Here is a 20,111-nt window from a genome sequence, read left to right on the forward strand (position 1 = left end):
TGTGTTATTAGAATGGTTAGAATTAGGTTTATTACTTCAGAATGAGAAGCACCTATGTCTTCCACCAGTAGAATTCTTATTGGTGGTCATGAGGAGTATGATGAAACAGCTGGACAGGGAATTAGGTTTGGGTCTCTGAGCCAGTCCTCTTTGCATGGGTAAAATTATTCAGGGAAGGCTGCTATTCAGGGTGGGCTTAAGAGACAAGGAGGAAACAGTGTCTATTAATCTGTGTGGTCATCAGTATTTTGCTCAAAATTCTCTTTAACAAAAAAACTGCACGATATATGTTTTGGGTTTTTTTTTTTAAGCAAATACAAGGGGAGGTAAGTTGCATGGATTTTGAATGCCTAAGATTCATTCCATTACAGGATGTAAACTTGGTATCACAAGATGCCATGGAAAATTCCCCACAGATTTAGTAAACTACAGCTTCATTATCCATATTTTCAAATGTGTTTTGAAAGAGCTTTCCAGAAAAGCCAGTATCACCTGGAATACAGTTTATGTTAAAACTTGCACTGATATGTCTTATTGTTGACTGGAGATGGCACAAATCTAGGCACACTACATTCCAAACAAATTCAGGATAAAATTTTATTTAATTGAAATTTTCCAGAAATTAGGAGCTTGGAATTAAATTTATAGCACATTCTAGTTAAGATAATCATACAACGGTATAGAAATGCCCACAATTTACTTTATGCTGCACTCACTGAACATATCTTTGACTTTTAAGCAACTTTTGGCTTGAAACAGCTGAACATATGCAGTGTAAATAAATAGATATGGGCATGAACAAGTGCTCGTGTAAGCTGGACAATGTGCAACTGCCAAATGCATCTGGTGTAGCTGACAGTAACATCAATAAATTTTCTCTCTCTCGCCTGTTCCAGAACAGCTTGCTGTATACAGGTAAGTCTTTCCCTTCTCTTCAAGTTAAAAGACAGTACATCCAGTTCATTCCTGCAAGTGTCTGTCTAGACTTCATAAATGTGACCTCCTCTTACATTAGCAGTTCTAGGTTATGGTCATGTTGGGGTTTTATTCTCATTCACTAGTATATTACAATGGTAATATTCTTCCCGTTTTTCCTTTAAGTAAGCTGTTTCCAACCCATGCCAGATAAACTTGATCTGTTAATAAGTATGGAACATTTTAAAACAGATTAATTAAATCAAAAGATCCTTTTTACAGTGGTTTGTAAATGCGTGTTTTACAGGAACACACTGTTAGTAGCCATGTTGTGTACTATGTACCTTTCTTTGTGTGTTTATGACAAAATACAAATCCATGCAAATTCAGTGATACTGAACAGCAATGCAGTGCTGCAAGAACAGTGGTAGTTTGTAATCACTTTTTCATACACAGTGTGACTGGACCATAATGTAGGTTTGAAGTTCTAAGTGAAACTGCAGGGACTATTGAGTTATTACAGGATCTGGAATCTGATGAAGACCGGAGCTGAAGTAATTTTATTTTGGAACAAGCAGTAAAAAGTCCAGATTAGCTGGGAAATTGATTTTATTTTGTCTAAAAGATGGCATCCCCGGGTTATAAATTCCTAGCACTATTCCAAAGTGCTTGGTTGAATACTAACACATAGGGAAATCTTCCAACAAATTAATGCCAAGAACATCTATCTCATCAGACGTAAGCATGCCTTGGTTTATAACCACTTTATGTGACATGGTCTGGGCCCAGCTTTTCTGCTGATTTGTTATTCTTTGTATATTGACCCATTTTGTCTGTAGTAGATTCTTGACAGAGGGGGGGTTATGACCTACACCATTGTGTAACAGAATTACTCTACCACGTCAGATAATGATGATCACAGAGTGACCTACCACAAAGGTTGTGATAGGAGTTCTTCACCTCCCTGTGGAAAATGTGACAAGGAATTAATTGCTGAAATGTTTCAGAAGAAAAAGAAAATTTAAAAATCAGTAAAATCCAAAAGAATATTCTATTTTCTGCAAACCAGTAAGTTTGTCCTGTGCGCTGAACTATGCCCCAAATCACTCCTAAACCATTGTTGTTGCCTGATTTGGTTGTCCAGTGACCTATGCTTGGCTTCTGTTTGTACTGTCTGGGCTTAATGTTTGGTTTCCATCTATCATGATACTACCTTTCTCCTGAATGATAAACTCCACATTCAGCTAATAGAAAGAGTTATAAAAATTAACCTAGTTAACTTTTATTGGCTTGTTTTGGTCAACTGCAAACAGGGTGCGACAAAATGCACCCCTGACCTGAGCACCTTCATTGTCAACTTGTGGCATGTGATCTGCCTGCTATATACCAGATAGTTATAGCTGACCTCCAAATGCTATTTTCAAAATCCCATGCATTAGGCAGTCTTTCACTTGTAGAACTTGAATTGGAAGTGGATAAGCTTTAAGTTCCATAGCGTACAAAATAGACCGGGTAGTGTAGCTGTGGAGATTGACATAGTTTCCTATACACACAGCGCAGAAGGGTACTTTCCTCAAACAAAAATCTATTTCTCTTTGGACTTACTGTCCATTCTCATCTGGAAAGCAAATATTGCATTAACAGAGTGAGACTTGTCTGACTGTACTCAGGTCTCTACATCTGACCTGGTTGCTGCTGGCAGTCTGTGCTTAGAGGAAAGTGCGTGCAGGCCACCTCAGTCTGAAACAGCTGTTGAACTAGATCGGATTAATACTTGTCTGTAACTCTTTACAGACTGTACAGAAAATGTGGATGGTCTGCTGGGACTCCCATCTCCAGGGTGGTCACCTGAAGTTCAGTGAGCTGGATCCCATTCATTAATCCTTTGGCCTAGTAACACAGCCCACAATGTGCATGGCTGCTGTGAAAATACCTTTAGAGTCTGCTGCATTTTTTCCCTTAATTAAGCAAAGCTGCCCCTCTTTCAGAACATGTACAGTTTTTGTTTTATTCTTTTCCAGATACATCTTTTTAATACATAAATTAGAAGTGCTTTCATCCTCCTCTAAATATGGTCCCAGTATTCCAAAACATGTAAACTAACAGTGCTTTCAGGTTCCTTAGAATTTGCAGACCAGGGCTGGTATGCAAAGAACAGCTGTGTTCTGTGGATCATTCAACTACCTACACATACCTTAACTTAATGCCTGGCCACGAAACATAATCTCAGGGTCTGGCTTGTAATAGCCACTGTTTCTCATGCTTCAGAATAGATTTCCTTTCAATTTTTAGTTTAAGTCCTGCTATAGATACTCTCCCCTGACTACTGAAGTAAGGGAATTTCTGGACACAGGAATCCAAGTTTGCCAAAATGCAAACTCCAAATCCCTTCCTACTAACTTTTTGAGGCAAGAATCACATTGCTGGAAAAAAAAATTCTGTTGCCTAAATATTGTATTTCAGAATTTAGTTCTGAATTTTTCTAATATTTACAAGTATTAATTTAGAGATGAATACAAATGGATCTAAAGATTGAGAAACAAAAGCACAATTGAAGTTTGTTAGGTGGTAGAAAGTGCTGGATGTCATTTCTAAAAGTATTTCTAAAAAAGCAGCTAAAATGATGAATCTAAGCAACCTCTGTGTAAAGGATGGTTAATGCATCCGCAGAAGTAAATTCATAGCATGTTTACAGAGAAAAAGCTAATGTGCTGGATTTTAGTGAGAGGTTTTTGCAGCTTTCAGAAATTCTAGGAGATCAATTTAAAAATTATTTCAAATGAAAAGTGCTGTAATTATTATTCACATCTCGGTATAAGTGGACCGTAACTAATTTAAAAATTACTTTTATCTACCATAGTTTTCACATGCTTTTTTCTAGTCTGTAGTGACTTGATGTGTGACTCAGCAATCATATATTGTTTAGCAGACTCATAGAGCTATCATGTTAAAAAACACAAGCTGTTTTGACATGTCTCAGAAATTAAAAGTAGTCTTCTTATTTCCTCTGTTTAAAAGGCAAATATATGTAATACTTAGGAATTTATAAAATGGAGGCTTCAATTGCAAAATGAGAATGCACACACACAAAATTAACTTGCAGACTTCCATGACTTTGCCTCAGACTTTAATGCAGAGAGCAATTCACTTTTTCCACTAAATAACCCTGTTCTCCCATTCCCTCCTTCCTGCCCCCAGCAATGCCATATGTATCTGTAGTTTGATGGCATCATTCCAGAGAGCAATGAACAGGTCAGATCAGCAACCAACGTTTTATCCATTGACATACAGACTGACTGATGGAAACTTCTAACAACCTTAAGACTTTAAGCCTCAGTACAAGAGTTTACATCAGACCCTTCACAGAGGGGGAAAGCCATTTAATCCCAGAAACTGTTAAAACTTCCCACAAGACAAAATAAACTGCCATGGTATAGTGTTTGTTTATCCTATTTATTATTTCTAAACAATTCACTATGAAAGATAATAAACTTAGATCTCTATGTGGTTTTTTTCTATTTAATCTGGCATTGGTACTTGCGTGATCTGCTTCAGATGGCAAGTCCTTTATTCTCTGCTACTGACAGATTTTGCTCCCTCATTTCACTGCAAAAGGGAGATCTTTAAACTTGAGTAATTCTTTGTTACAGGTTCAAATTCCAGCTGTCACTTAATTCTACAATAATTTCAGAGTGTATTTCCTGTATTATTACCTTACTAGAGATTCCAGTATGAGATTGCAAATTGCAGTTTATTAAATGAAATAATTCTACAGTATAGCCTATGAAATCTAAATGCAAATATGCTTGAACAGTGTCTATTAGCCAACTCTAGTAAGAGATAAAAGCATTATCTTAACTATTTTGACTGCCAGTCAGCAGCTACAGACACTCTGCTGGCCTACACATGGCCCCTGCCTGCAAGGGACAAGATTTTCTTCCAGATGCAAGAAAAGTTTTCAGTACTATTTCTATAGTGTGCAGAACTTAGATTACAGCGTACCGTTTCCTGAAAGGTACAACCATTAACATAGCTGTGTAACTTTTGCTAAAAATGTCTTCAGAAGACTATTACATAATGTTGGGGAGTTCATCAATAAATTCAAATAGTTCTGACCTTTTCAAAGCAAGCAAATGTCTGAACTACAGAACTTTTCAATTTCTTTTTTAAACCTGTAATTTCGTATGATTAGTCATAGCCCACATATTCAAAAATTGCAAAGCACCAAACCCTCTGCACATTATGTGCATCAGTTTGCTGTTTAATGTGTATTCAAATGTCATCGTTGGAAATCTAAGCAGACATACATCATCATTTGAAGACCAATTTAACAGAACTGTCCTACTCCTGACATCTTAATTCTCATTCTAAAGAAATAAAAATATGCCTTAGATAAAGAATTTGCTGTTCATTTTTAAAGCTTTTTGTTTGTTCATTTTCACTCAGCCTAGGCCTCATTTACCACAGGATTTGTGTGGGATCCTGCTGGAGTGCCTCAGAGTTGTTAAGTGACAATCTAAAAGCCGATTTAGGATTAGCTAGCTTAACCAGGTGAACTGAGGGTTTCACTTTGATTGGGTAGAAAAGCTGTAGCTGTGCTTGGAAGTCCATATTGTGATACTGAAGGGCTTTATCAACATCCTGAGAGGAGTGCATTCAGAATAGGTGATGATGTGAATCTCACTAATCAGTGAAGGATTATCTGAGGCTCAGAGCTATCCTGCTTCTAATTCCTTCTTCATGACGCTGTTCATGCACTGCAAAATGATCCAGTGCAACACCAGAAGTATAAATATTAGACAAGACTCTTCAGTATCTTAATTAGTGCTTTCTAAGGGAGCAGTTCTCAAATGGTGAAGGGTAATCAGATGTTTTCTAAAAAACACAGAATCAGAATGATAGAAATCTATGGTGATTTATAATGTACAGTGATTGACACTGCATCATGCACAACATATATTACTAATTTTAAAAATGGTGTCAGCAGCAATGCTGATGCCGAATTATTGACAGGATTTAGTATTTCTAGTCAGCATTACTGTGTTGAAGACAGTGATTCTGCATAATTCTTTCCTCTTACTGAAATACATTAGGTTCTCCATTGACAGATTTCTCATATATGGATTAGGAGAGTGCCAATACCCTGAACAATCATTTAAAATATTTAAAATATGATACTTATACCCTACATATGTTTCTTCCACAGGAAATAAAAAATTTAAAAAAGTGAGAAAATTAATGAAACACTGAATAAAGGGGGAGTTTGTTTGTTTGGATTGCTGTTTTTTCTTATTCTAATAAATTTAACAGAGTATGATAAATTTAACAGAGTAGGAAACATGGGACTGATAACAAAATTGAGGAACCTGGTCTAATGGGGGGTGTCACAGACCATGGCAGTTGGGTTTGTAATGAAATAATCTCTAACCTTTTGATGACTATGAATTTACGAAAATTAGTGCTTCCTGGCACAACTCTGTTGCAAACTTACGCTTGCACTTCCAGTAAATGACAGTTTTTCTAAATGGGAAAAAAAACTTTATATGTCTCTTAATGGTAAAACAAGTGTTGCCTTAGTCTGCTTCGATACACACATAGTCAAAAAAGAAAGGTATTTGCAAGTCATTCACAGCTCTTGCAATATGTTTTTATTAGATTTTTTCTCCTGACCATAATTTTCAGTAAGATACAGAGGAAAGATGGGCTATGAATAAGACCCTGGAGCTGAGGAATCCAGAAACAGGCTCCGATTTTGCAGTATGGGACCATTCATAGAATAACTCGATATAGTAAAAAATCTTCTTATGAGTAGATCAGGATTTTCATATTACAATTTTTTAGTTGAATTCACTCTTTATGTAAATGAAGCTTAACAAAAAATCAATGTAATAATTTTATCAGACAAATGTCATTTTATCAGAAACATCTATTTAAACTTCATAGAAAGTCAAAATATAACCTGTTTCTTTTTGAAGTTGGGGAGATGTTAATTTAAATTTTACTGCTGTACTTAAAATTGTGTTCATACAAGTATCTTTCTGCTCATCATGGAAAGTACGTACTTTTAATATAGTTTGCAATATTTCAATGAAAAGAAATGAAATAAATATTTTAGAATCCAGACATTATAAGCACAATTAATGTATTTCATTTTAATACTGTTTTTAAAACCAGATAGCAATATTTTATCTTCTGCTTTCCATGATATTGAGAAAACATACATCCAGGTAGACTTCAGATACTGTGTCAGAGGACTTCCATTTCTATCACTCCTTGATGATGAATGAGGCGGTTCTTCTAAACAAATAAGCACTTCAGAGACTTAGCCTTGACAGGGCTGTTAATCCTGGGAGTCTGCCTTATCACTGTAGAATTCAAGGACTGAGGTTGTACAGTATCCCTGTACTGCCTGTCTCCTACACTGCTACTCTGGCTGAGAGCTTGGACAGAACCATTTCACATCTTGCATGTAAAGCCAGACTCAGGTCTTCTGTTCTGGTGTACTTGTAGAGAGGCTTATCATCTTAGTAGCCACTGGCCTCCTTTAATATCTAGCTGAATTTCTCATTCAGACAGATGTGTTTTCAGCCTGCTTTCACTGGTGTGTAGTTTCCTGAGCAGTCTTTCTTCACTGAATGCAATGAATCTGGGGCTATAACACAAAGCTTACCTTGAATGCTAAAGAAACTTAAGGCAAGTCAGATCACACTCTTTTGTCACAAATTAATTAATGGCCCTTTAGCACAATAGAACTTCACAAAATGGCAATTGTGAAGAAATGCAGAAAAATTTCATCTTACTATTTTGCATGCCTGAGAGCAGCTATTCTGCTTAATGTCAACAATAAAACTGTAATGCCTTTAAAAAGCAAGAGGGAATTGTATAATTCTAGCAATTAAGCAGAGAATTTGGATCCATTTTCACAGAAGTGAAGACTTCCCAGGCTTCCAAATGTCTTACATCCTTTCTTTCCACCACCTTTCAAATGCCTTCCACCCCACCTGCAATGGAAATCTGGAACACTACCAGGATCATATAAGAATTACAAGTGAATGTTTTTTTATCTCAGTCAGTTTCCTCATCCCTTAAAAGGCTTAGAACAGGCATGCAACTTCAGCTGCTGTTTGAAAATCAAAGCAGAATGTGTTTCCAGTTTATAAATTATAAGATATTCAAAACCACAGACTAACATTAAAGTATTGGTTACACTGCTTGACATCTAGAACTGTTTCTTCCTTTTATCTCTCTTACTTTCCCCTCCTATTCCCTCTTTCCTTTCCTTCTTAAGGGTAGAACACAAAGAAGATGTAAATTTTGATGCCTTGGGCCTTGGAGAGAGAGGAAGGAAAAAGATAATGCCAAAAAATAAATGAGGAAGATATGGTGAATAGAGGGTCTCTTTTAATCTGACACCCATAGTTCTATTCACTAGTTTCATTCCTTGTCCATCGGAAAGATCCCTAATGCAAAGTATTAACTTTGTACAGGCTTTTATGAACAGTGGGAACAAAACCAGGCATGCATACTGTGCTAACTTTCATTCTAGTCTCTCAAAGATCAGCATAAATGTTAATTGTTATCAAAGCCCCATGAGAAAGATATTTTAACACCACATTACAGAGAGGGTACTGCAAGGTGCATTTAGTTACCAAGCATAAGGATGCAGAAGAGCATTCCAGGAATACTGAACAGAAAACGAATGTTTGGATCTGATCTTCAGAAGCTGTTTTCTTTAGGACAGGAAAAGCCCTGCACTCATAGCTGATTGAAAACATGTATACCATTCCCCTCAGCTGCCTGCACTGAAAAAGACAAATTCTGTTAGATGTAAAAGGTGAAATCCTCACGGGAGTGATGAGTAACTCCCTGATTTAAGTAGAGCTGAACTTTTCTTTACATGCTTATTTCTGCTTAGTAGGTAGTTTGTCAAAGTGAAAAAGAGACTTAAACTGTAGTTTATTTTCATGGATTTGATAGTGGCAATCCACTATGAAAAGTATTCTGTTGTCCTTTACTCCAGTTTCGTAATCCCATATTACAGTTTGTGCCCTCCTCAGCTGTCCTGAACTGTCTGGAAAGCCAGGATCGCAAATCAGGCCACTGAAATTATTTTTATTATGTTTTAAATCCTCAGGGCTGTTTTACACGACTTTAGGGGAGAGAAAATTTGGTTGGGAGTGTTTTGTATTTTCTAAACCTAGGTAATTTTACTGTTCTGGATTATAGTAAATTCCTCAGACAGTTGCAGCAAGTGTTAGAGACAGGGGCAAACTAGTGGTATTCCTGTCAGGGGAAATGCATTTTAAAAAGCCCTAAAATCAAAAGCTATTTGGCTATTTCCATCCAGAGCCTATGTATTTTTATAGGTCCTAGCACAGTGAAAGCTTGATGCTTATTCAGGTGTTAAAACTTCCCTAATAAGCCTTTAGAAATACAACTATCTTTAAATTGAGTATTCATACAATTTTTTAATGGAATAATGGCATAAAGCTGTGATTTTTTAGGACTTGCGCTATTTGCTGTCAATGACCAAAAACATGAGAGCAACTATTCTTTTTAGAACATCCTTTCTCCATAAACTCTTGGGCAACAGAGATTTTGTTTCTTTCTGGTCTTGAAGAAAGGTGACCTACAGTTTTGAGCATACTATTCTAAACCTTGTTTTTTGTGTCATATCTAAGCTGCCTTTATAGCCCTTTATCTTTTAGCTAAGCAAATGCTTGAATATCTGCTATATCCCTGACGTGATGTTTCTAAAAGCTGTAAATCAGAACTGCAAATTAGACCCAAAGTAGGTTTTGCTGATGAGAATTCTATTTAAACTCAATAGATATGTACCAATAGAGAGGTAAATACACCCCTCTTGATTGCTCTTATTTTGTCTTCATGTATCTATTGATTAGGGCATTTATCTAAAGAATAAACAACAGCATCTTGGACAGTGTTATCAAATGTGAGGTAATCGTGGCATACAGAGATTTAGTCCTGTTTTCCTAACTTTCTTATCTAACAAACAAATCATTCTCTGTTTAATTCTAGTCTTACCTCTGCAATAATTAACATTCTTTATTTTATAATATGTTAGATGTAACTTATTTTGATCTATTTGTATGTTATATGTAATTGATTGGGGTAAATGATGATAATTAACTGTCATTTAGTGATTTGGAACATGTGGGAAAGCATTATATTGACCACATTTTATTATAGGATGAGTATATAAAATTGATTTTGTGTGATATGTGGTTCATGCTCCCCATTTAGCACTTTTTATAATAAATACCTGTTACTGCTGGTTTTTTTGGGTTTTTTGTTGGTTTTTTTAGTAAACCAGGCAGAAAATATATTCTTTTTCTCCTTATTTTACAAAGCCAAAGACTTGACTTGTAGCTAAAGGAGGCAGAACACTAAAGCATTGTATGTCTGGTGTTTGAAAACCTTAGTGTCTGCTACAGCTCCTATTGAAGTCACTGGGAGTTTTGCCATAGATTTCAATAGGACTGGGAGGAGAACCTATGTTTATTGTTAACTGAGATATACTGGAGTTCTGTTCACAGTGAAATAGAATGATGGGTCTGAATTGTTTCAGAGGTTTATTATGTGCAGACTGCAATTCCAGAGAACCTCTGTTTACAGGAGAGAAAAAAATTCTACATTCCTCATACAGTCAGAATTTCCACTGAAGTCAATGAAGTCTTTCCCCGAGTAAGGATAAACACTTGCAACCAAAGTAGATTTAGTGAAAAACAAGCACACTGCTGCAGTGCCTGTTGGCTGTGTTCCTGTATTTCCTGTCATTTAGATTTGGAAAGTTATCCAATACTAATAGGTTTCTATTACATTCACTTTCAGTTAGTCACTTTACAGCAGCTACACACTACCACCTTTCTTACAAGGAGTGTTCATGTGAAATAAAGGAACTGAAGTTCTTTAACTGGTTTCTGAGACAAATTCTGGTTGATTCGAAACATGCTGACATACCCTCACTTCATTTCTCATTGCTTTCTGTTGAGAACCTAATGGTTGTACAAAATCCACAATGTACGTGTAAATTTATGCATGCCGGAGATCCAAGCTTCTGAGCAATGAGGATGTCAGGGAGTTGATTTCCCTTCAGATACCCAGACTTCATCAGCTATAGCCTAGTCTCAAGCACTTTTCACGTGTAAGCATGCTGAACCCTGATGTCTCAAGTTTTATCACTGCAAATTTACTTTTCAGTTCTCTTCCAGGATTATTACTCTGTGACACATGCCAAGTACTGCAAAACTGGGCTGCCACAAATTGCCGACCAAAATTCTTATGAGGTCTTATGAGTAATTTCAGAAAAACAGAAAACATAAACAGGTGCCTTAAATGAAGCAGAGTAGAATTAGAGATTAATCTGTCTTCCCTACTAGTCCTAAATCTTCAGAGATCGTATAATACCTCAATTTGCCCTATATATGTGTGCAACAGTTTTGAGAATCTTCTTGGTCAGGGGCTTGGTAACACTGATCCCTCTATGCCTTCAGCATGCATTGGGACCAGTAAAATTCTGCAGCAATAGTAGTACAGTAGGGACCTCCGCAGGAGGTGAGAGGTGAGGTGGAATTACTGCCATGTGTTTCAGAGGGTTTCTCAAACTTACTGGTCTGATGTAAAAGAGAAATGATCTTCCAAAAATACATGTTAACAGTGGATTTGAAGGGAAAAGAAAATTATTAAAATTTGCAGAGAAGAGATGTTTAAAAAAAAAACAAAACCAAAATTGTAATTTCAAATTGGAAATTATATACTGCATGCTGAGGAGAGATACTAAGAAAACAAAAGACTTAATCTGAAATACATTAATTTCTCCACGGTCTGTATTATTCTCTGTCAAATATACTGGGAATACAAATCTGCATCTGCATTGATTGGATGAATTTCAAAGACCTTTTACCTGCTCTCTGTTTGTGTTGCCTCATATCTTTATGACATGGAATGAACTGCTTGGCGCCACGTTGCTGTTATCCATTAACCATTCCTGTTTTCCTAATCATCTTTGACTCCATCTTTCTCTGTCCTATCTGTTATTGTCTTCTGCAAAGAGATGTGATGTTCCTGTAGCCTGTTCTGGTTTGCATGACATGATTTGTGTTTCTGCCTACAAGGGTTTCTCTGCTGAACTCTGTACATTATCTTCCCCCAGCCCCCCTCCTCTGTAACCAGGAGAAGAGGGTCATACATCTGTAAAATGACAGCACTTATGAATAATGGGAGTTTGGTACACATGGCTCTCATCAGACACAGACTCATCTTCCATGCCACAGACACTACTTGTTTCCTTGCAATGCAGACTGTAGCTGGAAACACAGGAAACACCTAATAAATTGCCTGACCTATCAAATTAACAAGTCATCAAGAAACTATTTTGGTAATCAATGAGCAAAGCAGAATTGTTTGTTTTCAGGCCCAAGAGGAATGCATGGAGATGAAGCAATTTATTTTCTTTATCTCTCTTCTATAAACAGCATTTAACTGGATTGTAAGTTTGTTGTAATTCATGGAAAAATGTGAGGAATCTATTTTTAGAATTAGAAAAGCTCAGACCTAGAGGCATGCATTGGCCTAAATTTATGGCTGAGTACAGAACTCAAACTCAAATATGCTTGGATGTGTGACAATATAATTATGCCATTACAATTTCTGATGAAGGTGGTTGTAGTTCTAATTATAATAAATACATAACAGAAGTTAAATTTTGAGGTTTTAAGCATGGTATGACTTGAAGTAAACCTCAGTGTAGTCGCTATGCTCGCAGCCTTGTAGAAAAACTACAAAGTGTAAAGTTTTCAGCCTTCATCTAAAGCACATAATGAAATTAGAATGAGTAATCGACAATGAATGAAGAAGCAGGTATTTTCCTTTTCTACTTGATGTGCCCTGAAGAATAGAAGTAGGTTGCCTTTTACTTCTGTTTAGAAAAGGTAGATGTTGGAACTGCTGAAAATTGAATCAGGATGCTGGTTGCACAAGCAACTGCCGAGGATAACTGGAGCACTTACTGTCCAGTTGGGATAATGCAGCAAAGACTGTTCCTGTGAAATAATAACAGTATATAAATACTGAGACAGACTGGAAACTTGTAATTTTTAGTTGTATCTGCCAAGGATGATGTGCCTAGTGAAGCTTGTATAGGAGACAGCAAGATGTTAAAGCAGGTGTAATTTATTCTGTGATCTTAATAGTACATGTCTGCTTGAGTACACTGTCAAACTGTGATCTCAAAAGCAATTGAAATATTTGGAAATCTGTAGAATATCAGTAATGTTACTACCACTGTGACATCCTCTTGAATATCTTGGGTATTCTTGTGTTGCTTAACTTCGTGTTTTAACGACAGACCTTTCCCAAATCTCCATCATGTTTGTAGAGGCTCCTGGAAGATTATGCATCATTTCAATGGATCATATACTTCACTACTTTTTCATTAAATTGAAAATCACAAAATCAAAATCCTGTTAGTATAGAATAGAGCACTCTAGATTATCAGGGTATTATCTGCGGCCTTCATTTTCCATTACCTTCTGACAGTGGGAGGACAGAACTATTGCTTTAGAGGAGTGAATGGGAGAATGTAGGAATCCTTCTGAAAAAAAAATTATCAATACATTTTGTTGTGAAAATTTGTGACACACCTCTTGCAAATTCTTCTTATTTGTTAAAAAAATTTGCTTTGAAGTTATGCATAAGTTTTTCTGTCAAAACTCTGTTCCTTGTCTGTAGTCCCCAGTTCCTTAACATGTTTAAGCATATGCACTTCAGTAGTAGTTTATGTTTTAAATTTTTTTTAAATAATAATGGGGAAATTTTGTTGTATTGTGATGAAAGGATGAAGGGTGGAGTGTGTGCAAATTTCCCACCTTTATCAGTGTTTTGGCTTTGATGTGTAGAATTATTTTTGTTGATGTAAGTAAAGTTTGTGAAGATTGTGTGATAAATGTATATTTTAATGATAATTCTTATGTATACATGTAAGTGCTTTCTCAATACCAAAAACATATGACAGTGGTCAATCAGAAGAAATTATATGTCCTGGTTATTATAATAATTAAAATTGGCCAAAATTAAGACTGTGAAACTTGGCACTAAATTTCAGATGGGATAAGAGCATGGGCTACCCCAATCTATGTTTACAGCTGCCTAAATCCAGAAGTACACCACAGTCTATCACTCATGGCCTCATTCTATGTGTGCTGAGCAATGTCTCCATTATGTGTACAGAAAACTTTAAAATTGTGCTGTTGAAGAGCATGTAAAGAGAAAAACGAATTCTGGTTATTAACTAATTATTTACTTTTTAAGAGGGAGAAACAGTGAATGAAATATAACTAATTGGCTAACTGTGGCATTTAATTAACTTTTAAACAGAAAGAAATTTTTTGTATAAGCAATGACTTATGGTAATTAAGGTTTCTTTTCCGAAACATTCCAAACAGAAATTGTATCTGATATACATCAAAGACAAAATAAAGGACACTGATTACTGCAATATTTGTTGAATACCTGTATGACATAAATTCTAGAAACTGTTTCCTCCATCTTCAAGCCCCAATTCACAGTTACCATAAAACTTGTAGTATCAGAATTACGTACAAGACTAGATTTTCATCTTTAAATTGTTACTTTTTAATAGAATGAAATCACCTTTTCCATTTTTTAAATCTGCAGGAAGTTTGAGATATAATTAATTGTCTTCTTTAAAAAGAGTAGATACCTAAATATTTCTTATATTTGCTCCATATCCTTCCTTAGTTTAGAATTTTTCCTTGCAGATTCTGTCTATAACACTAGCAATAGTTTTCTTTTTCATAATTTTAGATTTCAGAAAGACAAATGGCTATAGATGAGCATCTTTTAGTTTCTTAAGGAAAAATTTCTGTTATATGTCAAGATAGTTTGCAACTTTTGAAAGTCAAGGTTAACCATGTAAACCTATGACAAGAGAGCAATGAAAATTTTATTTTGAGCTTAGCTTTATTTAATAGCAACTGTAATAGTTGTTTTGCTTTTTTGCATTATATTATCACTTTGCTAAATTTTATGGTCCTTGGTATAGGACTGTTCAGCTCGTGGGAGTTATGCATTTCTCAAGTCAACTTCTGGTTTAACAGATGTTTGTTTTAAAGAGTTTCTTAACAGTATAAATTATAGTGGACTAAATTGCTCATTTAAGGGCATGACTAAGTAACTCTCAGAACATGCTCTGGTATGCAAAGCAAGCTGGGTAAGTGCAAAAAGCAGCACATGGGTCTCCATGAAAAAAGTCCTCTTTACTGTGTTTTAGAAAAGGGCTCTGTCATACAAAAGTTATGCCTCCTGCTAAAGTAGTTGAACCAGCTGCATCCCATGTGCTGAAAACAACTCTTGTCTCTTATTTCTCTTGTTCAATTATTGTGTCTATAAATTGCAGTGGGCCACCTGTGCAATGCACTCATCCAGAATAGCCCCAGAGGAAGCATTAACATATCAAGGCTCATGAAGCACAAATCCTTAAATGTAAAAACTGACACTTTCATCCTTCTCCAGCCTACATCTATATAGACATTAAAACAGAAAGGAATAAAGAAGATTTTGCTATGCAATTTGAAGGCCCTGTTCTCCTCATGCAGAGGTCAGCAGCAAAACTCTTGATTTTTTCTTGGGAAGAGGATCAAGGTATAAAATGCAGGAATTCTACTTGCTTATTTTAGAAACTTATTCTTTTGACATCTATCAAATTTGATGCACCTACCCTAAAAAAAATGAAAAGAAGGCTTCTGTTCTTGACATTAATCATATTTCTTTTATTCCCAGTCTAAAAGAGTTATATCTGATCTTTCTGGAAATGGGAATGTGGGTTTGGACTGACCAGAGGAAGGTCTCCAAATTAGCCAAACTGCTTCTTCCAGCTCTAACACTCCCTCTTTAGAAAAGATTTAAGTATGATTATTATTTTCTTGACATGTAAAGGATAAACTAAAAAATGCTGAAACTGCTTTTTTAACCTCTGGGCATAGCCATTGGCCAGAATGGATGTAAAGATGGCAGTTTTCTCATTACTGCAATCTGCAGCACAGCTAACTTCCAATGGGGACAGAGGAAGGTGAGAACAGACATTTTCAATCAACCTGAGGCGTTCTTGAGAAATAGCCTTAAGAAGCTCTCTAGAGAAGCAACCATCCCTATGCACTTCTCTCCAGTGCATACAAAGTATCATTGGCAGTAGATAACATCAATAATTGTAGTATAGACAACATTTCTCTGCTCTTGTCATAGATTGCTGAGGTACCCACTGCTTCGCTCCATTCCATCTCTAAATTTTTGTATGCTTTCAGTTAAGATTTTCTCCAGGCCAGTGTATGTATATTCTTCAGAACCTCTTATGAGAAGTGTGCTACCACATGCAACAGGGTTGTGATTTGAAGGAATTGGTTTTGGGTATACAGGAACTGCTGAACAAGACTGTGTGTACCGAGAGAAGAAAATAAGGGCAAGGGTCTCCTAAGGTCAGCAAACAACTGGGTGATGCATATTTCCCAAAATAAAAGAAGACTCAAGGTAGATTCCCCATGCTAAAAGCAAACAGGGCTGTTTTGGAGCTGGTTGCATACCAAAGAATACAGACCCATCTAATCTCAATTTAGGATTCTGTCAAAACAGCATATTCACACTTCTGTATCTTGGAATTTAATGTTTATTGAAGTGGCTGCCTGTTTGACTCAGCCCTTCATAAACAATGCTGTCCTTCATTACCTTGGTGTTTGATTCTCTTTCTTTTTTACTAATTCCCGAGCTCCAAATCTTAAAACAGCTTCTAACACATCCCCACATTGCAACCTTTTCCTCTCTGCAGCATAATTAGACCCCTGACCTTCTATTCCCCAAAGCTAAAGAAATGCCAAATTGCCACAAGCACTTCATTATGTTTATGGATAGGTTCCCATGAGACTTGAATTTTCTCTGGCTGTCCACGTTCCTCTTTTTATTTCCTTTTTACTGGCATCATACAACTTTCTCCAATATCCAGTGCTCTTGAAATAAGTATATATATTTTAATCAGGTAAGGTTATTTACAGTTAGTGATTTTCTCCTTTTTAACAAAATTGTATCTTCAATATGAACCACTGTGAATTAGTGATTATTACAAAATCTAAAGAAAGGGAAAAGAAAATAAGAATTCAGTAGCCTTAAGAATACTTTATAGTACAAGAAGATTTTTTGGGTTTGGATCAAGATCCAACATAGGTGTGTTCACTGTAATTCACATGAGGAGCCTCTTCAGGATATTACTGAACACTTAATTTTCAAGTGCACCCTTGCAAAAGCTTTCATAGTAAACCTTCTTAGATAGAAAACTACCACAAATAAATATGTCTTCTCTGAAGAAGACAGGTCGGTGAAAATCATTCAGTAAAGGATTCAAAGTGTTTTATCAACTTTAATGCATAATACTGTTTAATACATCTTCTGTTAAATCATTTGTGTGTAAGCACTTACTGTGCCATAAAGCCCATAAAATTATTTGGGTTCTGTGATCACAATCTTTATCCTTAACTCTGCCCCTCTGCCCTTAGGGAAAAAAAAACCAAACAACCTTATCTTACTTATGTATTAATCCTTATGCTTACTTCATGGTGTAAAAATGGTCGCTTCAACTATTGATGCTAGCAGGAATTCTGCCATTCCTTTAGTGAATCAGACACTGTTGTCAAATAGTGTTACCGTGGCCTTTGTGAGGAACTGCTTCTGTAGGTTAGCTTCTAAGGTCCTGCTGATATTCCTTTTCTCTTGTCATTGCAGCCTTGGCTTTTAGAACTCACCTTTCCATATATTCCCAATAGACTCTGGTAGCAGGCTCTGGCAGATTTTTTTCACTGATCAGTTCCTATTTCAAAATTTCACCTAGTGAAGAACATCATAAACAATTAAGCAAAATTGTCCATTTTTATGCAAAATTCAATGCAGTACAGATGCCATATTTTTGGCATAAATCTCTGTAATATCCTGTGACTTACTAGAAGTCAAGGTCAGGTCAAAATTATAATAATGGTCACTTTTGGATTTAAAATCTATTAATCTATTTTCATTATTTGTAAATACATGAAGTTAGGGGCTTGTGAGCAGACAAGGCAACAGAAAAACATCCTGTTAGTTCATGCGCTATAGGCATCTTGGAAGAGTAGGTAACAGACTTAACTTGACTCAGAGAGGAGTCAACACACAGGACTGTTCTTGATGGAAAGCTCTTCATCAAAGGGGTTTTCCCATGGGTACACACTGATTCTTTACTACTTTCTTTTAAAATTCATATTTTAGAAAAGCCTATTTTTCATAGCTTATGAGCTCTACAGGTAGAGTTTGAAATTATCAGTTCAGAGTGATCAGTGATATTGTGCACCTCGCCCTCTCTGGGGCTTTCCTCTGTGTTGAGTCAGTAGCTGTTTATTTGTAAAATAGTAAAAATCCAGTTTGAAGCTGTCCAAAATTAAGTTTGGAAGTAAATTCCTGACTTACTTTGGCTATAAAAAGTTCAGATTTTGTTGATGAATATCGTGATTGTATTTGAAAAACCTGTTACTTAGCTGAACAGAGCTGCCTTTCTCCTTACGCACATAACCACACACCATTTGCAAAATATTTGTACTTATCATGATCATACTTGGAAATTGCTGATTGTTCTAAACTTAGCATCAGATTTTTTAGGAGATTTGGAAATCAAAACAGGCTGAAAATTATCCACACTCTATGTATTGCATGGAAATTGCTATGGAACTACTAACAGAAAGTTTACTGCCCAGGTCAATGAGATCCTTCTTAGGCAGCTGCAGATGGAAAGAAAAGGTCTGACACATGGAAGAAAGATGTGTAGTATGAATAGATCAATTTTTAAGGGGAAAGGTGTGGAAAATGTTTGTCTCTGGTTTATAAAAAAAATGCCCTAGAGAAAATGTGAGACGTATTCTCATTTCTGGCATTAGTTCTTTTCATGAAATCTGCTCTTTTGTTTTTCCCAAGAATAAATTATACCAGAGGATGGGTAGAGAATATCAAACAGACCTTCTTGATGATTGCATCTAAACTTGATGATTGCATTCTTTTTAAGCAAGCAGATTCCCTGTTTCTCTTAATTTCTTCACTTCCCATAGTTTGGCAATGGTGTAATGAGAAATAACACATTTTCATGTAGATTTTTCAAATGTGAATTTGGGTTTTTATTGTTGGTAACTAATAAAGAAATATTTATATGAAATAAAGCAATTCCTTTTTCCCTAGCTTAGAGAAATGGAGAAAACAAATAATGTTTCCTGTAAAAAATGGGGTCAGTTTGGTGGCCCCATCGTCCAAACTTTTTTAGAATTCAGTGTCTCACAGTCAGTCACTTCTTTCTCACCATTACCAGTCATGAGAGGACTCCATATTTTATGTCAACTGAGTGTTTTCCTCATCTCAGGAAAGGGGAGTGCTATGGGGGTTCATACTTCAGCACAATTACCACTGACAAAGAGCAGTGAAGCCACATGGCAAGTCTCAGCCATTTGGGCAGCTGGCAATGGCTCACCACTCTGATGTGGTACCATACAGTCCCAGTGCGAGCAGACAACCATTTCATATGAAAAGTAATAATAAATGGAGGACAGAGGTTCAGGAGGGAAATTATTACCAGCTACAGAGGGCAAAGCCAAACAGAAAATCAGTGTACAGCACAGCAAATTTCCCTCTTTCTGCAGCTTATCAGCACTTTGTTTAAGCCATGCACTTTCTGCTCACATTATTTTCGCTGCAGCAGCAGGTGTTTGGAAGGCCTGTGAGGAGACAAACAAAAGAGAAGCAATATGAATACAAGCAGGCTTCTTCTTCCAATAACAGACTCTACATAGGTATTAAAAATAGATGCAAATCACCTTATCTCTTATGTTAAACCACAGAGGGTAATGTAATGACAAACTGAAAATCCAGAGGTGTCTATCTGAATTTACAGTAATTTCACGAATACAAGCCGCACCAATTTGACCAAAATTTTGGTGGAAACCCGGAAGTGCGGCCAATATTCCGGGGCGGCTAATACATTAACAAAATTCTAAAAGCTGCCAACACGGAAGTGAGAGCCCGCGGCAGCCCCAAGCCAAGCTGGAGCCCGGCCGGCCCCGGCAGAGGTGGGAAAGCCTGGCAGAGGCGGGGCCAGCAGTGTG

Source organism: Catharus ustulatus, chromosome 5 (genome assembly GCF_009819885.2).
Source record: "Catharus ustulatus isolate bCatUst1 chromosome 5, bCatUst1.pri.v2, whole genome shotgun sequence".
NCBI lineage: Eukaryota > Metazoa > Chordata > Aves > Passeriformes > Turdidae > Catharus > Catharus ustulatus.